The sequence below is a fragment of the Lepidochelys olivacea genome (genome assembly GCF_965140295.1).
Source record: "Lepidochelys olivacea isolate rLepOli2 genome assembly, chromosome: 1".
Classification (NCBI taxonomy): Eukaryota; Metazoa; Chordata; order Testudines; family Cheloniidae; genus Lepidochelys; species Lepidochelys olivacea.
Genome location: NC_140411.1, coordinates 151,970,381 through 151,982,900, shown reverse-complemented (window position 1 = coordinate 151,982,900; position 12,520 = coordinate 151,970,381).

Here is a 12,520-nt window from a genome sequence, read left to right as displayed (position 1 = left end):
GGTGTTGTCGAAAAGCCTTGTTGAAATAGTTCACAGGTGCAAATTGATATTTGAGAGGATATGTCTCTTGCTGTGTGGCCCCCCTTGTTTGCCGAGTGCTTAATTCTTCTTCTAGGCTCTGTTATGGCCTCTAAAACTTAATAAATCAATCGTAAATTAATATAGTTTCTAAGATACTTTGTGCAGAGCTTATTTTTGAAGCAATGTATAAAACAAAAAAGGATATATGCTGTACCACCACCATGTAGTCCTCTGAGCCATTGATAATCGTGGTTAATTGACATGTTTCTCTTTCCACCGAGGTGCCCCAATTCTCTTGTATAAAAAATAAATTATATATAGATTTCCCCTCTGGGCCCCTTTGCCTGCATTGATTTACTTTATTTGATTTATCCAGCAAGTCTTGCAAAACTCGCTGTGTTAAAAGTTAGCCATATCATATTTACAATAGCAAGGATCACTGTGGTTTTAATTACAAAGTTGGCCTAATTATGGATACCTGCTTCTACAGCTCGAATTGTATCCCCATGCATTATCCAAAAGTAAATAATATAATCTCTCCCTTTCTAGTTCTATTTTCTATATACTGTGTTAGGCGATAGTCCACAAAGTTATTGATTCATTGATTTTATCCTTGCATTTACTGCAGTGTGTCCTAGTTTATGTCTGGGGAGTTCAAATGTCTCATTGCTACTAGTCTATTTCTTTTCACACAACACTCTTTGGTTTCTGACATTCCTTTTGGATGTTGCTCTCCTCTAAATATGTGGCTAGGGCTCTAGACACAAAGAGCTCTTTGTGCTGGCTATTGGTGAGCTGGAGGAAGAGACGAGGGCCAGATTCATAAAGGGATTTAGGCACCTAACTACCACTTCAGGCACCTAAGTCCAACATTTAGGTGTCATTGGCATCACAAAACCACTTCTTAGCTGTCACTTAAAATCCCTAGGCATCTAAGTTTCTGCCAGTAAAGCCCCTGAAGTGCCTAAATTGACACTGCCCAACAGCTTGGTGCCTAAGCCCTACTGGGATTCGCAAATTAGGTGTTTCTCAGAGTCAACTCAAGACAATTTGCTGCCTTCCTCCTACACTCTTGAACACAGGTTCTCAACCTGGGGGGGACTTACTGGGGGGGCACAGCAAGCCTTCTGATGGTTTGGCAGTTACAGTAGGCATTGGGGGGGAGAGCACTAGGTTACAGCACCACTCATTCAGGTTTGGCCCAGCTGTCCCTCCATCATAATGGGAATGGCCATCTGAATTTGAGTGAGTGATGTTGTAACCTCGAGCATAGGATCGCAGTGCCACTCAGGTTTTGTCTGGCTGTTCCTGCTGCCCTAGGCAGAATCTTCTACCCTAGACCCCTGCCTAGTTTGCCTATAGCTAGCATGGCCCCTGTGTTCCCCACATACCTTGCAGTTTAGGCCCAATCCAGTATGCATGCTCTGAGAACTTCTAAACCCACACAAAATGGCAGCAGGAGCTGCTGTTGTCCCTCCATAGTTTTTAGCTCAGTAGTTAGAGTATCCACCCAGGCTGTGGGAGACTCGGGGTCAATCTCTACCTCTGCCTGATGTGGAAGTTAGGGAGGTTGAAATTCAAATCCCTTCTCCACAAGAGTGCTCTAATCACTGGGCTACAGGGTGTTTTAGGGCTGGTTGCTCTCAGTCTCTACTGTTGAAGCAGGCATTGGGCTAGAGAGAGAGTTGGAATGACCCAATATTAAGCTCTGATAGAGGCCTCCCTATGGGATGGGGGAGCACGCAGATACTGGACACAGTGTTGGTATATAATACTCTAAATATTTTTATTGATTATAATATAAACCCCACTCACTCCACATTCACCCTCCTTTCATACTACACCAGAATCTGAAGATCCAAAGGAAATCCCGATGGCCAGTCGAAATTCAGTCTGATCACAAGGCGTGGGGAGCCCCATGTTACACGCCTCTTCTTTTTCAGGACTCTGGGTCAGTGTCTGACTCCAACTTCAGCTATAGCAAACAACCTTTTTTATATACCAGTCCATCACGTCATTAGCTCTTTGTCTGTTTACTAAGACTTCCATCCATAACTCCAGAAGAGCAGTTCCAGACAGGCCGCCATAATCAAAGACATTCCATTTCCTCTAATGGACATGACAAAGTTTGTTTTGCACAGACAATTCTTGACCACTTATAATCTTAAATCCTTGCTGCCAGCACACAACTCACGTCAAGCATACAGCATTTATACTAAGCCCATATATCCTATAATGTATTACAACATATGCATCACAACAGTCCCCCTTTTGATACATGATTAATAACATTGGTTATTGTAAAAAGAACGAGGAGTACTTGTGGAACCTTAGGACTAACACATTTATTTGAGCATAAGCTTTCGTGGGCTAAAACCCACTTCAACGGATGCATGCAGTGGAAAATACAGTAGGAAGATATATATATATATATATATATGTATATATATATACACAGAGAACATGAAACAATGGGTGTTGCCATACACACTATAACGAGAGTGATCAATGAAGGTGAGCTATTATCAGCAGGAGAAAAAAACCTTTTGTAGTGATAATCAGGATGGCCCATTTCCAACAGTTGACAAGAAGGTGTGAATAACAGTAGTGGACGGGAGGGGGAAATAAGCATGGGGAAATAGTTTTACTTTGTGTAATGACCATCCACTCCCAGTCTTTATTCAAGTCTAATTTAATGGTGTCCAGTTTGCAAATTAATTCCAATTCAGCAGTCTCTTGTTGGAGTCTGTTTTTGAAGTTTTTTTGTTGTAATATTGCCACTTTTAGGTCTGTAATGGAATGACCAGGGAGATCTCCGACTCTCCGACTGGTTTTTGAATTTTATAATTCTTGACGTCTGATTTATTTCTTTTACGTAGAGACTGTCTGGTTTGGCCAATGTACATGGCAGAGGGGCACTGTTGACACATGATGGCATATATCACCTTGGTAGATGTGCAGGTGAACGAGCTTCTGATAGTGTGGCTGATGTGGTTAGGTCCTATGATGGTGTCCCCTGAATAGAGATGTGGACAGAGTTGGCAATGGGCTTTGTTGCAAGGATAGGTTCCTGGGTTAGTGTTTTTGTTGTATAGTGTGTAGTTGCTGGAGAGTATTTGCTTCAGGTTGGGGGGGCTGTCTGTAAGCAAGGCCTGGCCTGTCTCCCAAGATCTGTGAGAGTGACGGATAGTCCTTCAGGATAGGTTTGTAGATCCTCGATGATGCGCTGGAGGGGTTTTAGTTAGGGGCTGAAGGTGATGGCTAGTGGTGTTCTGTTACTTTCTTTGTTGGGCCTGTCCTGTAGTAGGTGACTTCTGGGTACTCTTCTGGCTCTGTCAGGCTGTATCACTTTTATAATTTTGGAAGCAGCTCAGCTTTATATATATTTCCTGTTCCAAAACTCCTTGTCGTTTTCTTATTTGACAGTACAAACGCAGCATGACAAAAATTAATAGAATCATTAACATGAACAATATAAAAATAGGATATAATGCTACATTCAGGAGGGCGGTAGCACTGGGACACCATCCCTTAAAGACATCATACCAATGGTGGACTGTCAATTTTCCCCTTCTATTCCTAATTTTAATATTTGACCACTATGCAACAAGATACTTATCTTTCCCAGCTGGGTAGATTTAGATACTTCCTTTGCATATTGCTTTATTTTTTCACTTTTATCAACCAATTCCTCCCATTGTTCCCAATGTACCCCTAAGTCAAAGGACCAGTCCCCATCTTTTGGTTCCCAAGCGATTTCCCTTTTTTAAGAATAAGGGTCCCCGATAAACAATTCCTTCAATAATAACCTCTGTTACATTACATTTGCATGACTGAATTGGACCTTTTTCTGTCATATCTCCCCAAAATATATATTTTTCACAAATGCACCCATTGCCTAAATCAAACACTCTTGTGCCATTAGGGGCTAAATACTGTATTATACATTGTCCACTTGAATGGTTTGGATGACATCCCTCTAAAGACCAAGTTAGCTCTGGGCGCACACATTTATTTTGCCCGCACTCCTCACAATGTTTTACCAATTCCACCAATTTATAGCCCCCCTCTTCCTGGATCAAATGTGTTCCACTTATTTCTATTTGCCATAATTCTGTGTTAATAATCTTCGGCAGCACCCAAGCCATTGCTGCTCTTTTGTTTTTTCCAGTGTTATGTAACAGCATCCTGCCCTTTCAATCCCCTTTTAAAGTGGTCTGATTCCAATTAAACCCAAGGTGTTTCTTTCATCCTATAATTCGTTGTCTCCATATATGGGAGTCTTTGAACAATTCAAAGGGCCATTGCCCATTCCTCAGTATATTGACTATGCTCTCTATATACTGTATCCTATAAGCTTGAATTTGTATACATCATATTGCTAATGCAGTCTTGTTTTTAATTTCTGACACACTCAATAAACTTGCATTTAAAGATGCTTCCAAGACTTGTATTTGTTTCAACTGGAGCACTACATTCCTTATTCCTTGCTCAGATAATATGCCAAAATTTTGTATTACATGTGTCTGTATGGCTCCCAAAATCTCACCCAAGGTTGACATTTTCCCTCGTGTTGTCTCAATATCAAACGTATTCAACAACCCAACCCCAGCACCAACGTCACCCACAATATATTCTCCTATACCTCTTTTACTTCTTTTTAGCTCCATCTCCCCATTGTTGTTGCCATGCTAGTAACAGAGGCAAGGCGTAGGACGTACACTCTGAATGTTGTGCACTCACATCTAATTGCGACCCCTCCAGTCAGATTGTTTGGTCCACAATAGTTGGGGCTTCGATTACTTTCCCATATATGGGATGTTCTATATGGATGTTCATCGCCATAATTCTTGGTGCTGTTTTATTTACTGGTATTTGATTAAGAAACACAAAATACCTACCTTATCCCCAAAAGTATATTCCCCTATCGATTTTCCTGAAACAGCTCAATTTCATCATTATGGAAAAACTTACCATAGCATTATACATCCACACTTTGAGAGCTGCTGACTCATTCTATTCCACATGGACATTAGCTAATTCTTTTTCATAAATCACATTCAGGGTAGTTACAATAAATCCCAAATTCCAAAAAGTGCAATTCAGGATGCTTATATTAGGGTTATTTTCATTATAACTAAATGTAAATGTCAACCAGCCCTCCTCTTTTATAATATAAAAATACCTCCACTCCATTGCTTCTTGAAGTCCTGTGGTTTTAAATATTCCCATGTTAAATTCTTACCATTTTCTCACAATATTTCAAATTTCACCTCAAAAGGTTTTCCCTCACATCTGTCTTTGTTTGGTCCCATTTTCTCCATTGTGTCCCATGGATAGTTGAACGTATTTATCCCTTTAATCCATTCCTCCATTTTAGAGGTGCTCCCATGTGTATATACTTGTATCCCTAAACTTCCCCAGAAACTTACAAAACATAAAAACCAGAAGCTATAGATAGCCCCACCCTTCAGGATGCCATTGACTTTCCCGTTTTTCCCGAATCATTGCTGAGAGTGTTAGAACTTTTACTTTAAAATCAATTTTCATTCCCTGCAAACTTTTCCCTTTTCTGGTTCCACTTTTGCATCCCTCTTGTGTTGAGGTCATAGTCATTATTCCATAAGAATAATGTCCTGTGCCTCTGACTCTACTACCGCAAGTGCTTTTGTTAAGTCTTTGCTAAACCCTTCTGTCTTCGCTTGAGCTCTGGTATTCTTCTTCCTAAATGTAAATCACACAACACAATCTTTCCACCAGACAAATAATGCAAAGCAAAGTGAGCATAAGCAGCCCAACTGCAAATGTCGTTGCACCGTATCCACACTCCCAATCCAGGATCTGTTCGGGATATCCTCCAGTGCAGCTGGGTATTCCCCTTTTATTTCTGTAAAACAAACCAAAAGGTTGTCTAATTTTGGGGCGATAACTTTAATTGTGATGTGTGCACCCATTTCCCCTTTTCCCCCTTGTTAATTTGCACTACAGTGGGGAAATTTTATTCATAATTGAAAATGGTCCAACCCATTTTGATTCCAAGACATGATCTTTTGGTGTCAGCCTCAGATACATTATCTTATCCCCTATGTTCCACAATTTCATATCATGTGGGGTACAGTAGAGGGCCCCATAGTCTCATAGGCCTTCCAAAGAGAACTGGGTACAGCTGGTACTCTGTACCTAAATGATCAGTACTTCGAATCGCTGCCAACACCAATGGTAATTTCTCATCTCAATCTTTACCTGTCTCCTCTACCACCTTTCGTAGAGCCTTCTTAATCATTTGATTCATTCTCTCTACTGATCCTGATGATTGAGGATGGCAAGGAATGTGTAACTGCTGCTTTATTCCTAAAGTTTTCAATAAACTTTTCACTACTTCCCCCACAAAATGTGGTCCATTATCCAAAGCAATTACTCTTGGAGTTCCATACCTGCTAAAAACAACTTCCCATAGTTTCTTAGCCGTTGTCTCTGAAGTATGGTTCTGGGTAGGAACTGCCTCCACCCATCCAGAAAAAGAATCCACCACCATCAGCAAGTACTGATTTCCTCTGGAAGTTTTCGGCAACTTATCAATATAGTCCATTTGTATCCTACTCCATGGCCCTACAATTCTCTGATGTAAGAATGGCCCCGCACTAGGTGTTCTATTGCTGTCTGCCATGCATTTTATACAATTTTTAACAAAACTTTCTACATCCTCCCATACTCTAGGCCAAATTCCAATTTGTTTTACCTTTAAAAGCATATTCTCTGTTCCTTGATGTGCCATGGAGTGGCAGACATTAATAATTTCTTCCCTTTGGTTTTTTTTTAGGTACTCACTTTACCTCTCCTGTCTTTTTGTTCACTGCATATCCCCCTGTACCCTCCAGTTTCCCCATTTGTCTTCTGGCTTAATCTCCTGCTCTATAGCCTGAGCTCTAGTAACCACTGCAATTCCCAAAGGCTCTTTTGCTGCTATCTTGGCCAAGGTGTCAGCGTTATCATTCCAGAATTTCTCGCTCCCCTCTCACTTTTGATGGCCTTTATGTCATATCTTCAGTTTCCGTGGATTCCTTTTTAACCAATTATAAATTTGTTTCCAGTCCTCCTTTTGGACCAGACTTTTTCCCTCAGCTGTTTCCCAATTACTTCTTTTCCAAGTCCCAATCCAATAAAACAATCCTTGTACTACAAAAACTGAATCCATATAAATGTTCAGGCAATTCACTGCCCACATTCTCCACCAAATGTTAGGCTCTGATAGACGCCTCCCTACGGGATGGGGGAGCACGCAGATACTGGACACAGTGTTGGTTTATAATACTCTAAATATTTTTATTTGATTACAATATAAACCCCACTCACTCCTCATTCATCCTCCTTTCATATTACACCAGAGTCTGAAGATCCAAAGCAAATCCTGATGGCCAGTCGAAATTCAGTCCAATCACAAAGCGTGGGGAGCCCCATGTTACACGCCTCTTCTTTTTCAGGACTCTGGGTCAGTGTCTGACTCCAACTTCAGCTATAGCAAACAACCTTTTTTATACACCAGTCCATCGCGTCATTAGCTCTTTGTCTGTTTACTAAGACTTTCATCCACAACTCCAGAAGAGCAGTTCCAGGCAGGCTGCCATAATCCAAGACATTCCATTTCCTCTTATGGACATGACAAAGTTTGTTTTGCACAGACAATTCTTGACCGCTCATAATCTTAAATTCTTGCTTCAGCTGCCAGCACGCAACTCACGTACTCATGTCAAGCATACAGCATTTATAGTAGGCCCATATGGCCTATAGCATATTGCAACATATACATCACAACACCTATAGCCCAGCAATAAGGGAACTCACCTGGGAGGTGTGTGACTGTGTTGCAGTCCCCTTTTTTCTATGAATATTTATTTATATATAGTGGAACAGCTTCAATGGGAGAAGGACCTGTCCAGGTTCCTATATGTTGCTCATCAGTATGGAGACAGGACACTGCACTGGAAGCCAGGACAGTTGGGTTCTGTTCTGGCTTTGCCACTGATCATCTGAGTGATCTTGGGTAAGTCATTTCCCCTCCCTGTGCCTTTGTTTCCGCTCTCACCTTTTGTTTGTCTTTCATCTTTAGACAGTAAGATCTTCAATGCAGAGACTGTCTCTTACTAAGCGTGTGTGTACACTGCCTAGCACAATGGGTCCCTGATCTTGGTTGGGTCCTTTAGTACTGTGGGATTTGAGCTCCTCTCAAAATGATATAGTGGTTATGTAAGCATACCTCTCTCTCCCTCTCTCTCTTTCTTTCCTCCTCTCATCAGTGGCTAGACTTTGTTTATTTTTCATTTATTTTGTGTATCTGGGGTTATTGTGGGAAGGCTAGGCTGAAAAATCTGGTTTGAGGCATTGAGTTCATTGTCGGCCTGACCCGTTCCAAGAGTTCCAGATTAACATGCCAGGCTGAGCTCAGTGGTTGCCTGTCTAATTTGGGGTTCAGGTACATTGTCAGTGGGGACTGTGGGGAAACTTGTACTGCTGTTGACTGTAGTACCTGATCTGGGTGGTAAACAATGTCTTAGGATGGGGATGAGGGAAATGAAAATGTCAGATCCATTTAAGCATATGGTAATTTCTTTGTTAATGCTCTTGAACTTTTAAAAACCATGCACACACAAACCGCATGTCGAGATTCCCACAAAAAGTTTGTAGTTCACTTATCTTCATTAATATATGTAAAATATGGCCCGCCTCTCCTCTCAGTTACACTGGTGGAACTCCATTGACTTCATCTGAACATCTTGTGGTGTAAGAAAGGAGAATCAAGCTATAGTATTATGTGAGGAGTTCTGAGTTTATCATATTCAGTGGAAATGGACTCATAAGGCTAATATTCCCTGGAGGGAATAGGGAAACAGGGAACGTAGAAAGTTAGGCTGGAAGCAACTCAGCCATGTGGATAGAGAAGTGCACATTGTTTAATAAAATTCCACGTGTTCAGCATAAACTACATTCAGTTTCACACTGTGTGAATGAAACACAGATCACCTACAGGTAGTGCCAGTGGTCACCTATAGCCTCTAACTAATGCTGGGATCTTGGTTTAGCTAGTACTGATTTCCCTTGGTTCTACAGTGAATATAACACCTCACCTGTCACCTGATTTATATGTATTTGATACTTTATAGTATCTTGTTGCTCTCTTCTTCAGCATAATCTGAATTTAAATGAAATCAAATATCCTGTGACTATTTTTATTGTCCCACCCCTTATCAGGTGTGGACTAGATGCAGACTCTGGACAGACACCAGGAGGAGCTTCCCCTCTAGGCTCCTCCTCTTGTTATTTGCAATAATATCACCCCTGAGGATGCAACAGCAGCATCCCTGTAGAAGAGAGCCTGTTCTCTAGAGGAAACAGAGCACTGGCTGTCTTCCACAATTTGTCCTCAGCCAGGGCCTTTGCCTAGAGGAAACCTTACTATAGAACCAAGTAGTTATGGAGTCTGAGAAAATTCCTCTCGGTTGTTGTATGATATAAAAAGGCTGAGGGCTATTTCATTTGATCATTCATTACCAGTGGCAGAGGATTTTAAAATGCACAAGCAGTGCCATGAACTTTCTTGCTCTGCTCTTGAGCCAAATGAAGTTTGGAGTTTCCCCCAGGTCAACGGAAACCCCATATAAATTCCACAGGTTCCTTAGATCTCAAAAGGTCAATTGCCACTGCATCTGAGTGGCATACAGTGGCAAACAATTTTCCATAGTTGCCGAAGGTAAAGATTATCTTGGTTCTTGGTTACAATACTCACCAACATTAAGTCCACCATTTTAACATGGAAAGGGAACATGCTCAAGTTAGAATGTCTAATTTTTTTCAAAACTACCCTGAGTTCAAACCAAGACAGGACTAAAAAGAAAATGTAAAATTAAAATAACCTGCCATTCTGGATTATCCATAATATTACCACGATGCGCCCAATAATGAAACAGGATACCTCTTTCCTGTACTAGCCTTTCCCCATGAATATAGATATGATATCAGGAAATTTAAGGGAGGCTAATGCAGTTGACCGTATTGTATTGTTAATTGCAGTATAATGCATTTTAGATGAAATGTGAAAGGATGGAAAGTTTAAAAATAGCTTCAAGGCACGCAGCCAGTAGACATTCATTACAGACATTATTTATAACTTTCAAAAAAAGCACTCTGCTACTTGTTTATCTGAATCAGATTTGTTTCTTGGATGCCAAAATAAGCAAGAACCCTTTTTAATTTGTGTAATATTCCTGCAAATAGAAGAGATGTGCTCAGTCATTGATAAATAATTCACTTAGGCTTGAAACCAGTTTCTAAATGCTGCAGACTCTTCACTGCTTTGTTAACCTTGTCCTATTCTGGTCAAAGTGTTATGAGAAACAGATCACAAGCAGCACTCCAATCAGAAAAAAAAGGGTTTCTCTCTTTAAATTACAGCCATGACATCACACTAAATTATTCAGAGCATGCCAAGTCATTTTATATTGTGTCAAGAGACAGCTCAGTTTTATTTCCTCTAAACACTGCCCATTTTTGAAGACAGGTGGTTTTCCTGCTGCTTGGAAAGTATGTGGGAATCTTACTGCCCTTACATATTCCTGATTAATCTTGGGAGCTGGGATCTCCCAATTCAAGATGTTGACAAAGACACATATTAGCACTACCAGTGAGAGTTTCTTCCTGACCCGTGAGGGTCAGAGAGTTAATGGTCAGTGTGTCATTAAGGCTGTGCCTATATTAGACTTTTGCCCCCTAAAATTCCCTGGAGTACAGAAACCATGGACCCTCTTGAGGTGTGCATGTGTACATGTAGAATGGTTGTGAGGTTTTATTCACATGTGAGAGGCAGATACAAACCCAGAGAGTTGGCATCTAAGGCATGGTACTTTAGCCCAGATCCTCTAAGGTATTTAAGTGCCTAAAAACCTTTGAGGCTCTGGGCCTTCCATCTCACTTTCCCTCTTAAAAGGAAAGAACATTGACTTACATAGAGTGACCAGAGAGCTCCAGGAGAAGCTAAGACTTGGGAGAGTTTCTCTTTCATGTCAGGTGAATTGAGAGAGGACATCTGGAACCCTTTAAAACTTGATTAACAAAGATAATTACATTTCAATGCTAATGAGGGAAGTATAAAGAGAAGGCAGCCTCTAACACAAAGATCTGCCAGGGAAACTGCTCCTTTGTAGCAAAGGGAAGCTATTGGCAGCTGTGAGGATCAAGTCCAAATGCTATAGGTTGTTTTGGTTGTTTATACAGTAAGCCAGTGATGTGAATGAGCTGTCCCCTGCCTTCTATTGATAAACTGGGGGAAAGGATCTCACAAGCAGACTATATTTGTATAGACATGCCTACTTTTCAAGGAAATCAGCAGACAGACCTGCTTTGCCAAAGTGATAAATTTTGGCTGTTTGGGGTTAAAATTCCCTTAAGTCTTGGATGCAGGAGTAATGAAATGTTGTTATCCTTATTTTTTTGACTAAAGGGCGACAGAATGGTAACTCAATATGCCCAAACTGAGGGGGGTCACCCTAACTTTAACTTCACTCAATAAGTGGGGTGGAGGGGCGGGCAGGGGGAAGTGATGCTAAATCTAAGTGAAAGTCAGAAGGGGTGGGGATAAATATTTCTATTAGGGGGTGTGGTTGCTGTTTAAAAGTCCTAGATATTGTTTGGCTTTCCTTCTCCAATATTTAAAGACAGAGCTGATCATGCGCAAGTGAGAATCCTTGTTCTTCTCCATGATCACTATAGCTGAAAGCAGTGATAGATTGGGCTAGTGGTTGAATCTTAGACCTGGTATGGGGAATGTGTGGGGGTGAAAGGCAACACAGAGAATGCAGAAGCAGCATGGTTCCTGTTGAAATCACTGAGAACTGGGGTAAGTGATAGAACCTCTGAACACAGCATTGCAGCTAAAGGCAAAGGTGGCAGCTGAAGCTAGCTGTAATAGCAATGGTGGCATTGCTCAACCGCCCTCTGCCCGTTTTCTGAACGTACTCTTGGATTCTGGGCTTTGCTGATCTAAAACAGCCAACCATGAGTGGGGTGCAGTGGTAGGAAAATGCGAGCAGCGTGTTAAAGGGACATTCGTCTGCTGGACTTTCACACCACAAGGTGGGAAACTGAGGCAAAACACTACTGCCTAAGGTACTGTGGGGCAGGCGTTTACTTATTGTTTGCATATGTTGGAATCACTGTTGCAGTATTTCCCCAAATTAATGCTGCATTACTTCTCCCCTGTAATAAGAGTTTTATTTTGTTCTACCCAGATTCAGTGCTTGTGAGCGGGGAAGTATTGTCTGTTAGAGGTACCCCGCCATGGTGTTTAGATTTCTCAGATTTCCTTGAGTTGGCTCTGTTTTGTAATATGCAGAAGAACCTTAGATATTGAACCTGGCCCCTGTTGCTGCCGATAACACCTGGCAGAAGGGTTACAGTATATTGATTTATTTTAGTAACCAGCTTGGAAATGTTGGGGGGCTCTGCCTCA